This window comes from Cuculus canorus, chromosome 1, assembly GCF_017976375.1.
Source record: "Cuculus canorus isolate bCucCan1 chromosome 1, bCucCan1.pri, whole genome shotgun sequence".
Classification (NCBI taxonomy): Eukaryota; Metazoa; Chordata; class Aves; order Cuculiformes; family Cuculidae; genus Cuculus; species Cuculus canorus.
In genome coordinates, this window is record NC_071401.1 from 76,774,074 (window position 1) to 76,794,443 (window position 20,370).

The 20,370-nt window shown below is 38.7% G+C and overlaps 1 protein-coding gene across 2 annotated transcripts in view; it reads right to left on the reverse strand.

Moving 5' to 3' along the window:
• The window catches only part of MID1 (midline 1), a 254,414-nt gene that overhangs the window by 181,829 nt on the left and 52,215 nt on the right, over nucleotides 1–20,370 (reverse strand). Inside the window, exon 1 of one of the 2 annotated variants that reach the window (XM_054077439.1) lies at nucleotides 6,867–7,042. The exons of the other annotated variant lie outside the window; for it this stretch is intronic. The gene's annotated coding sequence lies outside the window, so the exon portion shown is untranslated. Of the gene's footprint in view, nucleotides 1–6,866; nucleotides 7,043–20,370 lie in introns of those variants that run through there. 2 annotated transcript variants of the gene reach the window in all.

Here is a 20,370-nt window from a genome sequence, read left to right on the forward strand (position 1 = left end):
GGTGAGAAGTTGGGCACCTATGCCTTATGATGTGCTTCTGGCTAATTAAGATGTTGACTGAGCCTACGTTAATCATGGTCTATCAGACTGTGTTTGATTAACATGTAAATTGGTAAACTATCTTCTGCAATTGTCCTTCCATCTGAGCTCTAATTATGGGCCTCAAAACAGACAAAGACTGGACATAATTTAGATTTACTTGATTTTAGTAATTTAGATTGTTCAGTTGGGGAAAATATTTTTTGGCATGCACAAAAGAATTGTGAAGTGGGGTGCATATGTATGCTGTTTCAAAATACATGTGAATACATTAGACAAACACTATGAATATGCATAAACAATGTGAAAGTGTAAAGACATATCAGCAAAAGGATTTCCTGTAAATGGTGCTTAACAAAAGGAAAGTGTTTCTTCCCTCAGATTTTTTTTTCTCAGAGGCAATAGTCCTGCACAGCTGAAGAGCGGTAGGTACATCTAGAAGTCAGTTGAAATCATATACAATAACAGTTATGCTGAATTAGATTAATAGAACAGAATAGAATAATAGAAACCTTGAAAAGAATTGTTGGGTACAATCCCTTTTAGTCTGAACACATTAACAGAACTTAGAATAACCTTAGGAAAGTGTCACGCTCAGATGACTTAGACCATAATGAGTACGCCTGTTGTTTCCTATTGACTAGTCCTAGATGTTACCAGCTCAGCATCTTACCAAGGCCACCTGAGTCAGTCCAAGGACTCCCCTTGGCTAGAGTTTATATAGAATTTTAATAATTCAGATAATGTTTGTCTCTCTTGATTACAAAGCGGCCCAGGATCCTAACTTCAGCATTCAAAGTAGTTGCCTTCAGAAGATAGGATAAATACATTTTCCCCCTTCCTTCCTGCTTTCCTTCTTCTACTTATTATCATAATCAGCAGGAACACTTTAATATTAGTCCAGAAATAACTCAGCTCTTTTTCTTCAAGAATAGTGACATAAAACATGTAAAATAATCAACAGTTATTAAAATTGTGGGTAGCTGTCTGTAGACAAGCTAATTGTGCAAGATGGCACTGTAGCCTCTGCTGATCTTGCAGACACAAGCAGTTGAATGAGAAAAGCTACTGAGCTGGCCAGCTAAGATGGTCACACTGTTCAGACAGCTACACATAAGTGCCTAGCATTGTTTCAGATGCCCTGGCAGAACCGCTTCTCCAGAACAGTGTGTCCACATGTTCAGTATCACATTAGTCCCATGTGAATGTATAAGACACTTAATGTATATGTAATGGCATCAAATGCCTGTGTGTGGGCAACTGAATTGAACCATAGGTGTTAGCTGACATTTGAGCTGAATCAGATGTAGACATTTACACACAGATGTCCAAGTTTTATAAGTCTCTATCTAGAACTGAATACCACCAAAGTTTTATTGCACTTGTTCCCAGCCTTCACTATATCATTCTCTCAACATCTGCTGAGCATTTTGAAGGAAGAGATTATTTATTATAAGTTACTAACCTATCATACGTTTGAGTAATATGTATAGTTTTTTATATTTTATATTTTAGAACTAAAATATAGGATTAACTTCAGTAACATCTTTTAGCTAGCCTGTGTCTGGATACTTACACAAGGAATTTTAAAAAGGCTGCAGTTGGAAAGAATGGGAAAGGATGTGCCTGTATCAAGGTAAGCCAGATAACAAAGACTAGCGCAATGATAAGAGAAAGAAGACCCAGCTAGGACCAGATGCAACCTTGAAGAGGTGCCCAAGGAGTCTAAGAGCAAGCACAAGAAGGAGAGTTGAAATGTTCAGCTACGAGATCTATGGCCTTCATCCAGAGACCCCTGAAGAAGACCTCCAGAGGTCAGAGCGTGTGGGCTAAGGGGAGGAAACTTATGTAAATAAATTCCAGGAACTGACTGTAATAGACACACCTGTTCCAGGAAAAGAGATGAATATGTATGCTTTGACTGTATATATTGTGAATTGCACTGGAAATGGCACGCACGTTAGGTGGAGCGATCCCCTGCATGCTCAACGTCGCACTAAAGGATACCTTACTTAATAATCAAATTGGCATTGATTATCAATTTTCACGGCATCAATTTCAAAACCATCTTAGAATGTAAAAAGGAGTGGAGCACATAAATAGTCTTAGAAACAGGAATAGCACTCAGTGCAAAGTCTAATACATGTTCTTGAAACTGCAAGAAGCAAAAAAGTAATTGACAGAGCTTCCAAAAGACAAGCGACGTCTCCTTCTAGGTCACTATGCTAGTATCAACAGGGTATACTCATCTCTTCCACAGCCCAGAAGAGAACAGGTCATAAAGGGCAATCAGTAATTCCCCAAATCTGACCCATTAAAACTCAACAGAAAAAAAACCCCAGAAGTTAAAACTGTGATCCAAGTCCCAGCATAAGCCCCATCACCACCAACTCACTTACTGGGACAAAATCTGGGAGAAGTGCAGAGGCAGTCAAAATGTATTGTTCCTTGTTTTGCCACCTGAGAATGCTCTGAACGCTCTTGAAGTCCTGAAGTCTCAGATTACACCATTTCTACAGCTGGCTGCCCTGGGTAAGAAGGACCAGTGCAGGAAAAAAGCTTCACACATTTTTCTAATGTAGATGAGTTTTGACTGACAGGTTGACCCTCAGCTTCCTTTATTCAGCACTGAAGTATGATACTCTGGTTCATGGAAGTAAAAATAATCCATCTCTTTTCTGTCTGCACATAATCCAGAAAACTTCAAAAGCTCTTACAAATCTACACATAGATGTCAGCTAATAATGTACTCGGCCTGACAGACTCAGGTATGGTTGGAAGCTAATAGTTCTTTCCCTTAGGAAATCACTGGTGGTCTTTCCCAAAGCGTAAGCCAAAAGATCATTAACATTTCAGTCAAAGTTTTAATTGGATAAAACCACACGTCTCAACAATTTCATTCTGCATCAACTATGAGTCCTTGACAGACAGCATCCTGCCGGTCTGCCACACCATGTGGGCTGAATTTTAACTTCTAATGGACCACAAGTCAATCTCTTAAACCCTGGAAGTTCATCATGGAAATAGATACTACTTGTTTAAAATACTGAGACTGCTAAGATGAAAGATACCGATTACATCCAACCAGAGGGAGCAACGTGCTTGTAAACGATGCAGCTTTTCAAAGATAAAGGGATATGGACACAGGTAACTGAAACACGTTCTAGGAAGTGTTTAGTGAGATGCTTGTGAATTTTGCAAACCTCAGCCATATCTTGTCATAATGTTCCACCGTCCTCTGCTCAAATTATCCTGCAGATGATCTACTACTCAGCAGTTCAGTTCCTCTCTGTTTGCATTGGATTTAAAAGACAAGCAAATCCCAAGCTATGGAACACATTGCGCTTCTAAGGTCCTGGGGGATGTGCATAACAGAAAGACACATCAGCACTCATCAGAATATCATCGAAAGGTTTTTAAAATCATACAGAAGTTTTTAGAAACTGTGTCATTTAGAAATATGACAAAAATATTCAGCCTAGTCTATATTCTGTTACATCGTAAGTAAAATGACTGAATTAGCAACTAACAGCTTACATAGCATTTTTTTTTTTTTTTTTAAAAAAAAGATGATTTTGAAGCAACATTCAAAATCCCTTGGTTTGTGTCAAGTGGAAACAGTATTCTCTAATTCCTATCCTGTTCCACCAGACTAGAGTTCCTGCTGCTTACTTTTTGTAAAATGGCAGCCTTCCATGAGAGGCAAAATGTGTTTTCTTTCAGTTAGGGATAAGAAAAGTAGAACTCTTACACTGTATTTAGCATGACTTACAGTGACATTCGCTTCTGGTAGCTATTCCTAGGAAGATGGGTAGCCAGCCGTAAGCGCTAAGTGTAGGCTTTGTGAACCCTCTGTGTAGTAATAGAAAGTGTTTAGTTAACATATAAGATGTGTGATGGTAGTGTGCATGTTTACAGATCTGGTCAAACAACAACTTAAGTGATGTAAACAAAAGTACATGTGAAAGAATACTAACAAACCCAGCTTGAAAATAGTCTTCAGTGTACCAACTGCACTTTAGAAATTGCCACTAATCTTTACATATGCAAATATAATTATGTATCTACACAGTATAGAAAACAGACTTCTTTTTTTGCTATATGATCTTTATGTGACATCTGGACTAAGAAATGTGAAAAAAAACTCACAAAAAAATCACCGAATTGCAGCATAGCACCAGTATGGCAGCTCCAACCTTATAATTTCTTTCACAGAGTTATGTGTTTCGAGAAGGAACATTACAGTGTTCATTTGCCTAAACTTTCCAGTTGTGACAAATAGATGGTAATTAATGACTACTGCAATATGTTGAGATTGCTCTAATTTCAGGAGTAAATTGACATTAAGTTTATTTATATGTTTCACTCCACCTCTGCAACAGATTTTATTTTTACTTAACTTAATAAGACATTTATAGCCAAGATTTTTTGCTTTATGAGTAAGTGTGATATTGATGGTGATTTTTCAATTGCAATTAGAGGTCCTTTTTCCAACAATAATGGCCATATAAAAGTATAAGTATTTCTGCTTTATAGAAAGTTATAGGACAGCCACTTTTCTGTTTCAAGCAGTTAATTTTACGGTTTTCTTGCACAACAACTTTAGTGTACTTCTTTTCCCATCCACATGTACAGATATAATATCACTTGGGAGTTCTTTTAAGATAGATGCCTTTTTCTTTTTCTTGAAAGTCACATTTGGATATTTATTATTCATAAAAACTAGGAAAGAAGTAGCAGCAAATACATCTTTTCTTGCTGTAAACTAAAGAATAATACTGAACACTTCAGAAACACTAACCCAAAGTAATTTCTCCACTAGAGAACTAAGGAGTTTTAACCGGTGTAACAATAAGCAAGGAACACAACCTGCCTTGTTTACTTTGTCTATAGAAAACCAGGAGAAGCCTAACCTGAAGTAACAGTTTGCTGTCATTTGGCAGGACCAACAGTTATTACTAGGAGTAGAGGGGAATATATGATAAAGACCAGAATAATTTTTATTCTCAAAGACAGGAGTAACTCATAGTTCTGGTAGTATTTCAAGAGTCATGGCTATACCTAGTGGTGCAACACAAAGAGGTGAATTATGTTTCCCATGTTTCTAAAACTGTTAATAAGCTGGAGAGAGAAAATCATGTCATCATTCTTCTTAAAATACTGTTGTCAAGAGTCTACCGCATTCTTATATTCAAACAGTGAAATCTCATCAGTGGTTGTTATAATGGAGATTTTTGTTTTTAAGCCAAAAGAGAACCATAGTAACTGTGCACTTCCTAAACCATTTCATTCATGAATGGGAAATGAGTCTCAATCTTTACTCACATGAGTAACCACATTGATATCCTTGGGCCTTCATTATCAAGTGCTAGAACCGTGAGTTTAAATTTGCAGGATTTGGATGTGGCACTTCATTACATCATATGAGTGAAATCTGTAGCTGAAATCAATAGTTAAGCGTGTGAGGCATATAAAAGATACACACTCATGGAGGTCGAATTGCAATGCATCTCTCAATTTTGTTTCGGCATCAACAAATAAGCGTATCATTGTAAAGAGATGTATAGACTATAAGCAGTAATTACAAAGACACATTTTAGATAGACATTCTGGCATCAATAGAGTAGTTGGGAATAGTCCACCAGAAAGAATACAATAATAGTGAAAAAGGTCAATGCTTCTTGAAAAACTAACATACTAAGTCACAGACCAAGGTTTTGGTTCTCTGTCAATCAGTAGCGTAACTGTTGTCAATCATCCCCCTCTACCTTGTTTGTGATTTTTGAATGGCCACAAAAGAAACTTTTGTTGGTAATTATTGTCTTTACAATTCATCTGAGTCACAAGCAGGATTTTCATAGACTGCCTGTGGAACAGACATGGTATGCCCCAAGCTGAGCTCACGTATGGCCAACCAATTCAAGCTAAAGTTTCCCACGATAATATGAAAGGAAATGAAAGACTGACAAACACAAGTCACTGTTCTAAAAATAAGACGAGGGAAAAGGGACAGGATAGCCAGGATCTTCTGGTTTTCTTTTCCCTTCTCTCCCCAGCTCCCCCATGCCTCCCAAGAGGACAAATCTGATAACTCTCTCTTTGGAAGGGTGCACTTAAGACAGGATACGCACCTGTGCATCTTGAATCTTCTGAAAGAGTATTTATATTCTCTGCCTAACCACATGCTTCTTTTTACAATCAAGAGCATTCTGCTAAAAATGAATGCCAAAAATTAATGCTCCTTCATTTATTTTTGATTTCCAGAGTTCCCCTAGGATTTTTCCTTTTTCCAAATATTCCCACCTTCCACAGATACATTTTTGCTTTGTTTTCTTTGGCTACCAGTTCAAGGGACCTATCTTGTCCCTGCTAAAAATGCAAAGAAAAGGTTTGTGAGAGAAGGCTCTCACATAAAACCCAGTTTTGGAGTTCATCCAGCAGAGCGACAAATCCACTAACATCAAAGGCAGAATATCTGAAACTGAGATTTCAACAGTACAGCTTTTCCAGCAAATTGCAGCCTCTATAATTCTGCCTATTTCCAAACAGCCGAGTCTGATTGTTTGCTTATTTTCCTAGCTCCACCAAAAGAAAGAGTGAAACAACTTTGGAAAAATGACAGTGAAGTTGTTCAACAGAAACCAACCCCTGTACTGTAAACAGTGCCTCTCCCTAAACTATGCAGCTGCACAAAGCGGAGACAATGCAGGGGACCCTCAGCATCATTAACCAACTTCCCTTCCTCACCAAACCACCACTTCGATAAAGCAAGTACAATAGCATCGTGGAACAGTAGAACAAGGGGGGAAAAAAAAAACCAACCTTACCAGCTTCTCCTACAGTATGCAGCTGAAAGGAAAACAAAACCCCCAGCTGCCGTATCGCATGCAATTGGTCTCCCAGAATGAATTGACTGAAAGAACTATGAAAGGCTAAAGTCTTTCGGCCCCTCTGTTCAGCCTCTCTTCAGCTCCCTCTCTCCGAGCCTCCTCACAAAGCCATTCTCCTACTCCCTAATCCTCACACAGGAAAAAGCAGCACACACCAAATGACTTCAGCAGAAGCGATTCTCCTGGGGGGTGGGGGAAGAGATGCTGCTGCCACTCATGCTCCTCGCTCTGTGCCACATGGCCATCCTCAGGGACGGCATCCAAACAAACTCGCCAGCGACTTGGGCAGCACACCCCATACGCAAGCAGCGTGTCAGGACAACGCATGGAAAAGTGCACATCTCCATTCATCACCCTCTCAGCTGCTCATTTCTGAAATAAGCACACCCCTGGGTACTTGCAAGAGTTCCCCACGTGCATCTTGGTTTGCCTGCAATGAAGGAGTAGACCCTTTTTTTTGTGCTTTTTAAATTATCTGTGTGACTTCCTATAGCTGCTGTTCGGCCTTAGATTTTTCTTTCTAATAAAGAAGGTGTAAATAACCCTTAGATATTTCAAAGGGCAAAATAACAACAAAGATCTTCTACCAGAAAATCAATAATAAAAAAGTATAGGAAAAAAGACTCCAACAGACATGAAATCAATAACGTTAGAAATAACCAAATTAAAAGCAATGTAAAAAAGCATCGGTGCGTCCCTGAAGTGCCTTTGGTAGCTAAAATCAGAACAATAACTGCATTTTTCGCAGTGGAAAAGATTTCTATCTACATTCCCAGTTTATATAAAAAGAGATAGCAATTTTTGGTATAATTGGTCTTCAAAGCATGCCATAGATATTGAGATAATATCCCCTGCATATTCTCTGGTTTTCAAGAAAGCTTTAAGTCTTTGGTGAAGAGATGCTGTTGTCACTTTAGTTTTTAATGCAAGTTTTACGTTTCTGTGAGATGCAGAAACTCAGAAACAGACAGCTGCCACAAAGTAAATCAAAGACCTAGAAAAGCAGACAGCATAATTTCACATCTTAAATGACATCTGTGAATCTTCCAGTAATAATTTATAAGGAGACTTCCTCCTGCTTGTTTCTCTGCTCGGCAGCATGCTGTTTGAGCCTTTCAAACAAAATAAATAGACTTCAAACCACCAGTTTCACACACACTAACATTTACCAATGCTATTTCAACCTGATACAAGCAGACTTTGTTCCTCTGTGACCCTGGACAGAAAACTGAGGTGACAGTTTGATGGATGAGGGGGTTTTGTGTTTTTTTTTTTTTTACAATATGGGTTGTGACTTCGTGGCAGTGTTTGCCCATTATTGCTTAGCAGAAGGAGGAGACAGGAGCAGAGGAGCATCTTCCACCATACAGAGCCACTTTAACACTGAAAATGCACCAAATATGTGCAATAAATACCTGAAACACCTTTTCCACACCACTAAACTGGAAAATGAAGGGAATGCCTTTCCCCTTTTATACAAGTTAGGGTATAAGGGCTGAGGAAGAGGCTCCTAGGGGAGGGATGAATCCCAATGATTTACTCGAAATAGCATTTTAGTTAAAGAAAATTGCAGCATCAGCAGAGAACAAAGGAAGGCAGAAAGCAGGAAGGAATTTCGTGTTTAATTTATGACCACATAACATTTGGTCTGTGATTTTTTGTGAATTTTCTCTTAACTATGCTAATTTAATTACTTAACGAAGAATCTTGAAACAGTTCCTTACTGGACAAAGGTCTCGCTGGAGTAACCCGAGGCAAACAATTGCAATGCAAAGTCTTTTATTAATTCCCTAAAAATTATCATAAAATATCAGAGTAATCATATACATGGTGCCTGCAAATTCAGTAGTTTTAGCGCAAATACTCTCTTAAAATTAGTTCAGAAAGATTTTTACAAGATACCATATTTAACATAAAACCTGTCAGATTTCAGAGTTCTTTGTGAAGAAATTGCCTTTCCATGAAAAAAAGTTGGAAATGGAAGATGATGAATGAACTCTCTGAAATGCAAGGCTCTTCCTCCATAGGCTTAAGCTTATTAACAGAAACCCTAACATATGAAGTCAGTCTCCTATTTCCTTAGACAGGCACACAGGCTACTAACAACTTTGTCTTCGCTTCACCTATCTAATCAGATGGGTTCATTATGATAATACTGGACGCTGTCAAATCTCTTACTTTTCAGATGGATACTGAGGCCAAATGACCTGGTGCAAGGAAATCTCTGGCAGGATACCAAGTCTCTGCTATTCCACACTACTGCACCCAACCTCCAGTGATCCTTGTGCTTTGAAAGATGATTCATGAAAGCAAGGATTCGTCTACCCTACGTTTGACATAAAGTTCTTATATATTTTGAATTTGTTCTCACATAAATTATGTTGTTATTTTTTCTAGGTTTGAATTTGATGTCTCTAATTCTGTCTAAAAACATACATGAAAGTCTCTCCAGGGGCAAAAAAACTTATCATAAAATATATATGATTTCTATTCATTTTCTGAAAAAATGCTGTTGTCTTTCCAGAATGATTCACTTCATTTCAGATGATGGAATTTAAGTGTTTTCATATTTATAAAAGTATTTCTTTCTGTAGAATTTCTGTGAGGCAGTACTTAACTCATGATAATACTGCAAGATTACCAAAAAGAAGGCAGAGATTGACTGATACGCCAAAAATTTGACAGATCTATACAGAGGAATACCTGCAATTACATTGCTTCATCAATTCAACTCAATTTTTTAAATTATTTTTCCTTCTCAGAGCCACCTTAGAATTACACACTTGCTTTGGGTGTCCTCAGTCAGGGATTTTTTGTACTCTAGCATGGTGAAGAGTCATGTAGTGTGAATTTTGTCACATAAAAGGATTTTTAAGAGTTCAACTTTAGACTCATTTATATCCCAATCACAGCTTCTAAACTGCTGTCATTGTTTCTTTGTCTCTCTCTGACAATGAAAACATTCCCATTCTAAAGAAGGAAGTACATTAAGTGTTTCAGAAATGAGAAGACCTGTTCACAGACCAGTTTATATAAATAAATTATACTAATAATCTCTAAATAACAGAACTTATTTATATAAATTAATAACCTCTAAATAACAAAAGTTTGTGCATAACAAAAATTCAGCATGTAGTTAATTGTGATACGCACGAATGAGTGGAGCTCTACCTGTCAAGGGAAAGAGTGAAGCTTGAAAACTCTAGCCACACTTGTACTGGGAAGCCAGTTAAAATGAGGGTGCTTAGGGGAGACAAATCTCACAACAGAATATAATAACAAAAATAACATACAATAAAAATTGGAAGAGTTCATTTTTCTCATTCCTGTAGCAGAACAACATTCAGGCTAACTTAGAACAAATGCCTGAAGGAAGACCGAGCTTTAGGAAGTATCAGCAGGATTATACACTCTACTCCATAGTTTCTTTTCTACTTGCTTACAATTATGTCCTCTTATCTGTATCATCTGTCAAGTATACGTTTTTTGCATAGCATATACTCTTTTTCGTGCTTCTTGGAGTAACAAAAAAACATAAGGCAAGGTCATTTGGATAACAGCCCTGCATTTTTAATAGCAATCACAAGTGCATTTCAAATAATCTTTCCTATAAACAGAGTGGTGCAGACAATTGCACTGGAAAAGACTCCAGCAAAACTAAACTTTAAAGGTTACTAAGCTCTTTGAGACTTGTTGGTATGACTGATTAGTACAATCTACCGCAGTTCTTTGATTTTTTTTTCGCTTACCTTCTAGAAAGAAACTCCTAGTAATTCTTAAAGGTACTGTAGAAAATGGAGGCAGCATATCTTTGTGAACAGGAGGAAATGCATATTTTAGAGGTATAACATCATCTGACTTTTAAGCATTTGATCGAGAAACATTACGTTCCATTAATAGTCAGTAGATGGTCTAGAGACCACACCTTTTAATGGACTCCTTTACACAACCAATTAATATTAAAACTTTACCATTCAAAGGTAAGGCTTCTCAATGATTTATGCTCAGCTTGCCTATAACATAAGTACAATGAATTTCAGGGATATTCTTTATCATCTTATCTTCTGAGAAAGCAGCATGGTGGCAACTCTGCAGAGTGGAAGGTAAGTGACCCAGTGAACAGCAAGGACAACTATTAGCAATGAGAGAAGAACACAGTTGAGAAACATAGTTGGGCAAAAGGAAAAGAAATTAGAAATTCAGATGATTAGAGAGTCACTAGAAAGAACATTACTCAAATCAGTGTTTCACTTCAACAAGGATTTTTTAATAGCATTTCCTTTGGGTTTGCTCTCCATGGGCTCAGTCCAAGACCGCTGTCTTTGCTTTTGGTTTTGAGTTGCATGAAAGCAAGGATTCAGCAGTGCAGCTGGGTTTCCATTAGGAGTGTATGTGTGAAACCAAGTATATCTGGCTTGGAACTTCAAAGAACATCAGCCAACGCTGGTGCAAACTTCAGCAAATTTCTCAGTCTTCCTAAAGTTTGATAGAAGACCAAAAGAGCAAACAGAAAGTACGGCCTGTGGCTTGTAAAAGGTTAAATCTACATTCCTCCCTTATCCATAAGCTGTAAGAAGCAAGAAAGGTGTTGCTCTCTATAAATTGGGCAGAAAATACATTCCAAGTACCTTTTCAGAGGATTTGGCTTACATAGCATGCTGAGCAGAGAAGGACTGGTCAGATATAAGCTAACACTGTCATTTTGGATAGTAGGATTGTGCTCTTGCACAGACAGGAAAAAAAAACCATAACCCAGCCCATCCTCTGCAGCCCTCTGCACCAACCTGCAGATCAGGAAACATTCATGCTATGGACATTCCCTACATTTTTTTTTAACATTTTATAGAAATTTTACATTTTATAGAATCATAGAATGACTAGGTTGGAAGGGACCCACTGGCTCATCAAGTCCAACCATTCCGAACACTCCCTAAACCATGACCCTCAGCACCTCGTCCACCTGTCCCTTAAACACCTTCAGGGATGGTGACTCAACCACCTCCCTGGGCAGCCTCTGCCAGTGCCCAATGACCCTTTCCGTGAAAAATTTTTTCCTGATGTCCAGCCTGAACCTCCCCTGGTGGAGCCTGAGGCCATTCCCCCTTGTCCTGTCCCCTGTCACTTGGGAGAAGAGGCCAGTTCCGTCCTCTCCACAACCTCCTTTCAGGCAGTTGTAGAGAGCAATAAGGTCTCCCCTCAGCCTCCTCTTCTCCACGCTAAACAACCCCAGCTCTCTCAGCCGCTCCTCATAAGACTTGTTCTCCAGCCCCCTCATCAGTTTCGTTGCTCTTTTCTGGACACGATCCAGAGCCTCAACATCCTTCTTGTGGTGAGGGGCCCAGAACTGAACACAGTTCTCGAGGTATGTTCTCACCAGTGCCGAGTATAGAGGGAGAATAACCTCCCTGGACCTGCTGGTCACACTGTTTCTGGTACAAGCCAAGACACCACTGGCCTTCTTGGCCACCTGGGCACACTGCTGGCTCATGTTCAGTCGGCTGTCAACCAACACCCCCCAGGTCCTTCTCTTCCGTGCAGCTCTCCAGCCACTCTTCCCCCAGTCTGTAGCACTGCATAGGGTTGTTGTGCCCCAAGTGCAGGACCCGGCATTTGGCCTTGTTGAACCTCATCCCATTGGTCTCGGCCCAGCAGTCCAGCCTGTTCAGATCCCTCTGCAGAGCCTCCCTACCCTCCAGCAGATCCACACTTCCACCCAGCTTAGTGTCATCTGCAAACTTGCTAAGGGTGCACTCAATGCCTTCATCCAGGTCATTGATAAAGACATTGAACAGAGCTGGACCCAGTACCGAACAGATACTGTCATCCCAGTTTTGCCCCAGACAGAGTGATAGAAGCAGAAACATGGACACAGACATTCAGAAGACAGAAGGGCCTTTGAAAGCCATCAAGATTTTTGTAACCCCTTCGGTTTTTAAAGACAAACATCTGCATCAAAAAATTCCTGGGCTTGAAGCCTCAGGCTCTTAAGCTCTTCAGAGGAGATGCATACGTTTTCGCTGTAGTTTAGAGGTTTGCAGCACAATTGGAATAGCAACTTTTGGATATTACTACAATGAAAACATATACACAATGATTTACATAGTTATATTCTTACCCATTTTTCCAACCCTAAAAGAAATTAATATTATCAGCTTGGGTGTATTTGGGAAGAGGGAGGAGAAGTAAAGAATAAAGGGGCATACTGACATGTGGTATAAATAGCTTATGGGAAATTGCCCTGCGAACACGAGCATCATCAATATTTTGCAGTTAATCAGACTCCATACAAGAAATCTACATATGAACAAGAATTTGTAGTACTGAGCTGTAATGTAAGCACTGTTGCAGATTTACTCCCTTATTAAAGATTCCTCCCAGGAGTTATCGCACTCACATGACAAGAAAAAAACTAACATATGATTTTATCTGGACATCATCCAATAAAGTATGCAAGGAAAGTGGTAGAATATTAGGTGTGAGAAATGCCTGAGTTAATTCCATGCACTGTTCATGCTGTGAGAAACGTGGAATTTTTTATTTGTCCAGAATAATGCAAGATAAACCTACTGCTATCCAGGACAGATTTCAGTGTATTTACTGAATGGTCAAAGGATTCAGAAAACACTAATACAGCCCCGGACTGGAGTAAGAAGGGGAGAAACTTGGAAAAAGTAGCTTTGCAAGACTGGAGAAACACGTCAGCCGAAGCAAGACTCCACTTCCCTGTTTGAGTCTACTCTAAGCTCTCACTCCAGGCAGAGCAAGCACTATGCATCTCTAAGGCATCTCAGCAACAAACCCCATCTCTTCTTCAGTGGCCACTCCATTGTTCCAGCACAGATGAGGGCAGTTCTTATAGTTAAAGCACCAAAGAAAACTCTGCTCAAAGGTGAGACCCAAGTTGAACCACCAAGCCCAAGTAAGGTGGGAAATAATTTCTGACCACATAAAAACTTTAAGGGCAGCTTCTTTTAGATCTCATTTATATAGATTTTAAATATATATATATATAGTAAATTGAATTTAATTTGGGTATGAAGCTTTAATAATCAGTATTTTTAAGTCATGCTTTTGATCAAGCTTTTCTAATCATTCTCCATTTTTCCTCTCCGATGTGCTTCCCTAATCAACAGATTACTTTCTCTCTATCTTATGTCAGCTTATTGATTCAAATCAATGTAATCAGTGTACTCACAAATATATTTAAACATACTTACACACAGATTTCCTTCCACTTAATAAACTCAAGTAAAACACAAATTTTACTGTACTGTGTAAACTTTATGCCAAGACCAAATCTAACCTGACTGTAATAAATGGACAACGATCAAAATATTTACTTGTCCAATAACAATTGTCTGTAACAAAGAAAGAGATGCCATGGAAAAGGCTAGAGTATAACCTATGCAGCATCAGCTAAGCAAGCAGTTTTTCCTGCAGCAACTGTAGTGATGCTGGCAGATTTTTATGCAACACAGCATAAGAAAAACTGACTCCCATTTGTGTTTAAATATGATCACACTCTTAGAATCCATTGGGAGCAGGGTTTGATAGTTTCTGCATAGCGGTTTCTGGAACTAACAGGCTTGACTCCCAGGTTTATGTACCTGTCTGAAACTGCAGTGGATCAGCCTTACAGGAAAAAAAGCAGCATTCCAAATACAAACTGTACAAAGGCACCTCCAAAGGCCCATGATTACATCTTTCTGTGTAACTTGAAAGAGGAGAGGCTCCCTCCTATGGTTAAACCATGTAAAACTTTGAGCAACATCATGAGCAAGGATTCTTGAGACAAAGACACTAGATAAACATACTAGCTAACATACCCCTTTAAGAAAGAAAACTATTAAAAAAACACCACTACAAATACAAGACATCTAGAAGTATTTTGCTTACACCAACGATACTATCATTATAATATTATGTAGTAATAAAGTCATAATCTTAGTTTGCAAATGAAAGCTTAATGCCAGCCACACGCTCACACCTCTCCCAGACATCCTCTGAAAAATGTTTTGGTTTACTTATGTAATATTGTACAATATTGTAATATTGTACCATTTTACCATACTAAAATGGTATGCCACACTGAGAAGGGCCACCTTTCTGGAATAAATATTGCAGGAAAAAAATGAAGATACATCACATCAAGTAACAAAATGCATTTAACATCGTATCAAACCTATTAGGTATGTAAAGTCTACCAAATGAAGTGTAACACCAGAAACAAATAGATTATATGAGTTGATCTCTACTTATGACTTATTCCTAGCTTTTATATTTTGTTTTCTTACATTGTAAAGCAATGACCCTGAAACTACACACTTTGAATTAATGGACTGAAGGGTTTATAAACAACACATTTTTACTTATCTAAAAGAAAGAACATCTGCATCCTGAGTCCAATAATGCCACTTGCCTAAAGAGCAAAGGCGTGCCAAGAATTTAGAAAAAAAATGTTTCAGACAATATTCAGTTGTTCATTTTTGACTTGAAACAGATTGTGGTTTTTAAATTTCCTTTATTACAATTACAGCAAGTAAACCCTTTCACCAGCTCTCTCTGGGCAGTTCAGTTTACATTCAAGCCTACCAGACCCAAAACGAGTTGTCAAGTTCTTGGTTTCCATTGTTTTTATGGCAACTGTATTTATTATGTTAAAAAAAAAAAACCATCACGGAGAGCCTGCTTAGAGAAATAACACTATTTCCTCCAAATTAATCATGCATGGGTTTGAAAATGGAAAAAGCAGAGTGGTTAAAAATGGTTTCCTTACTTCCCATTTTAAGAGGCTCTAATCTTGGTTTTTCATTTGTTCCATTTCAGTATCAATACCTGAGAGTGCAACAGAATATGTCACTGAGTACAATAAACAACCTCTTGACTGCCAAAATTTTATTGTGGTACACTCAACACCTGCACTAGCACACTTTTCATTAATGGAGTAAAGCAAATGTTTATATAACTACCAAAATAGTTTATTAATGTGAGCAAAAATTCTAGCGGATTGATAATCCCTTGCAGTAATTAAGCTCTACAATAAAATGCAGCCCAACATGTACACAGTTCTATTAGATTAGTGAAAAGGAGACTATAACATCAACCCTGATCACAGTGTAAGAAATTCCATTTGCCCTACATACCAGCTTTTCAGAGGTTTTAAACAAGTACATCTTTTATTAAAAACAAAAAGGACAGCTTTGATTTTCATATAAATATCCAATAAGTCTGCAACTCAACTTCATATTTCATTTGAATTTTGAGACCCCAACAATTGTTAGGTTTTCTGAGATCATCATGGGTCTGTTCCAACTCCCCCTGACCCCAGACGGACGATACATACCGACATCCATGCCAACTACGCTGAACCATCGCTAGGTAGTTTAAGGGCTTTTCCTGTGTCTTACCTGGAACGCCAGCACATTTTCTCCAATAGTCAGCTGGTGCTAAGGATCTGGCCCCCAGGCTGGCATGTGAAGAGAAAGCTTAATAAAAGCACCTAACGTACATGTAATATAATAGAATCAATTAGGTTGGAAAAGACCTTCAGTTGGCTTTTAGCAGTTTTCACTATCGCAGCCTGCCACTGTCTCAAAAGTCGGCACGTTTGAGAACTGTTCTGGGCTCCCCAGTACAAGAGATACTGGAGAGAGTCTAGTGAAGGGCCGTGAAGATGATTAGGAGACTGGAGCATCTTTCCTCTGAGGAAAGGCTGAGTGATCTGGGACTGTTCAGCTTACAGAAGAGAAGGCTGAGGAGGACTCTCATTGATCTATATAAACAAATGAAGTGAGGGTACAAAGAGGACAGAGCTAAGCTATTCTCAGTGGTGCCCAGCAACACGATCAGAGGCAGCGGACAAAAACAAAAACACAGGATGTTCCCTGTGGACATAAGGAAACACTTTTTCACTGTGAGAGTGACTGAGTGCTGGCACACGTTGTCCAGAGAGGTTGCAGAGTCTCCATCTTTGGAGATATTTAAAAGTCTTCTGGACATTGTCCTGGGCAATTGTCTCTAGGTAGTCCTGCCTGAACAGGGTCGTTGGACCAGATTACCTCCAGAAATCACTTCCAACCTCAACTAGTCTATGATTCTATGTAGGAAACAAAAAAAGTAAGAGAAACTGAAACACATATGAAGTCCTTGTGATTTCATAGTTTTACACATATTTATTTACACATGAGTAAATGTGTTGAGAATTGTCTCAACGGGAGCACAGCCTTAAAGAACATAAAAAATAAATCAAACTCCTTGAGAGAAACGGGCTTTAAAAAGTAATTGCCAGCAGCAGCCAGAGCACCTCATATTTCACATGTAGCATGTAAAACAATTTTGCACACCATCTCCATCTATTTGCTCTGCTGTTGCTCTGTTAAATTATTTAAAAATGCATTCTTCTTCAAGGCTGGGTATAAGCTACAATTTTATTAAAATAAAGAATGAGATAAATACATAAACCTAGCCAATTGCTCTAGTCTTTGATGTGGAAATATTCACTTACCGCCCTGTTTCTCATCTCCCTGACTATTTCCCTACCACTCTTCTATACTGATGCACCTCTTTTTTTTTTTTTTTTTTTTTTATCTTGACGAACAAAGAAACTCTTCCAGGTCTCTCTGTGTGAGTGGAGTTTGAAGAAGAGATGGGAGAAGTCACACAGAGTTGTTACACAGGCTGGGGTCACAATAACTCCAAGAAGTAACCTGCTGGATATAAACTCTCATCTTCAGAAGTACACTGCACCAGATTTCAAGGTCTTCTGGTCCTTCTCCCATGCCCTCTCTTATTCAAGGATGTGGACAAACTAATCGAACCCTCAAACTGTAAATCTCCTCTGAGTGAAATTCAGTTTGAACCATAAGCATCATGCACACCATAACAGTAAGAAATAACAACATTGAGTATTGCACTCTGGAAATGTTTAATTTTCTATGATATAATGCATCTAATTGACATGTTTTCCACATAATGAGGTAATGCAAACAATATTGGAAGTGCTTGAAGCAAGTTTTATACAAAATATGAAAAATATGTTGGTTTTCATTTGTGTTTCATTTCAACCCACACAGTAACCACTTGGTGGGATTAACTGAAGGACAAGATGTGGTGTCTCAGTCACACAAATATTTCTACTGAATTCAATAAGATTACTTGAGTGAATCTAGATTAATTACACAGGAAACTTTATAATTCCAGAGATTACCTTTATCAAATAATCTGGACATCCCAATTTTTTGCTGATGAACTACAGCATGTATTTTTTTTTCTCTGCATATGTGGACTTATGCATGTGTGTGTATATATATGAGCATACACATCACTAAAATAACATACTCTAAATCACAGTAGGATAAACATCCATTTATTTTTCTTTTCATTACCATAGAAGCTTGACAGCCTGCTTCTATTTTTCTCTCCTCAGAGATGCAGAGCTTTTAAAACAACTGAAGTCTTGAATATGCACTCTATTTAAATAAGAATGGAGCTAAATTTACTCTTTGGTGGTAGCAGTGCCTCCAAAGACAATGTTTTCTCCCATTACCATTTCTGCTGCTGAAAGCCATGCTCTGAGCCTTGCACTCTGTCTGGGAGTCTGCTGAGTCCATTTCAGCTGGGATGGCAGGGGTCATGCTCCCCAAGGGAGGAGGTCAGCACCATGGCCTGGTAGCAGGGGGCAGGGGAGCCGGAGAGTGACCCCACACACCACTCATTGTGTTCAGAGGCTGGAAGTCAGTCCTGCTTATGCTGGATCACGCAGTGAATCAGTCTGGCGCGTCTGACAGCCAGAGGTCACTTTCTATCATGGAGATCCTTTCATATAGGCAAATCTTTTTTCTGTGTGGTTCTGTCATTTCAATGGCAACTGCGACAACAAAAAAAAGGCTCACGTTTTGGGGTACTGATGAACACATCTTCAAAGACCGTTGGAAGAAGAGCAATAATTGTAGGCACCTTGCCATTAACACAAAACTAAATTTCACAGTACGTGGTGATGCTCCTTATAAATAAGCAGTACGTGGCAGTGCAAAGGATATTATGGAGAGAGAGACTGGGTATTTATATACCATTTTGAAGTTCACACTCCACCTCTATTGCTATTGTGTGCTTCCACTGTGACCTTGAGTAATCCTGAGCTCACTGTTCTTTCCTTACATGTCCTTACAATGAAGTTATTATTCCCTCAAAAGATAAGCATTGTTAAGAAAAAGCCGTTAAACTTTATGAGATAGCCAGCTATGCTGTGGAGAGGTATCATAAAAAAGCCTTTGAGTCTACAAATAAAAGATTTATATAAGAGAAGATTACCCTACAAGGTCTATAGCTCACACTTACACCTTGATTATTTTTGTTGATGTTGTTTCTTAATTATTTAAAGAAAATATTCATGAAGGTACCAGGCCCCATTGTTGGTACTACAAGAGATAAATTTGTGGATAGATCTGTTTGTAGTCTTCAGAATTACTTAGCATTTTTATTGTCCCACTAGGGAGGTTAAGAGTATCTTTCAAAAATTATTTATACACCACTAGTCAAGGAAAGCATCAAAAAAAGCTGTCCATTGCTGTGTTCCTTTTACTGCTGATCTTTTCAGAGAATGAACAGAATTAACCATAAATCAGAAGAAAGATTTATAGTATGTAGAAATTATCTAGTCATTTAGCCCATAAAGAATTTCATTTTTAAAGGATTCACTTACAATTTAATAGGACATTCAAACCACATTCAACAAATCATACTGTCCCCTGTCAGAGTAAAGGTGATGTGTTGAACACCCAAGAGCTGCACCAGTAGAGTAAACCAGTCACGTCCAATCCTTTGCAATACATTTTCTCCATACAGACTGGCCTAGTACTAGCAGCTTCTTGACAAACATCATCACCCTTTGTAGTACTACGAAGGGTCTAGGAGGAGTGAACAGACATTCTAGAGACATGCCTGAGAGCCAACAGATACAGATAAAATCTCAGCTCTGGGAAAAACAGCTGGAAGCCTTCTTATTGCATTCACTGGGTATAGCATCATACTCTGCCAAAGGAGGCACACACTGCATTCGCCAAAGCTGCTTCTGCACATATGGACATTCTGAAGCAGCATTAGCTAGTTGGTTGCAGCAGTCTTAGTGTTCAATCAATTGATCTGCACTGTGAAAATCTGCAGGGCTCACAGTTACCTAGTGTGCAAGTACAATGCTCTTTCCCATTTGTATGCCGATTAGTTGTAGGTCTTCTCAGCCTTCAACCTCCAATACATGCCTAATTTTGTTGACAAAAAGAAATAGACTCCTTTTTCCCTTTCTTCCTCTTTCTCATTCTCCCTGAAGAGCCAACACTCCATGGCCACAGAGTATGTGATAGGTCAAAATTTCCAGTGAGTAGACCTTTTCAGTCCTACACTGTAGCAGGGATTTGGGTTAGATACAGTACGACTGTAAATCCTC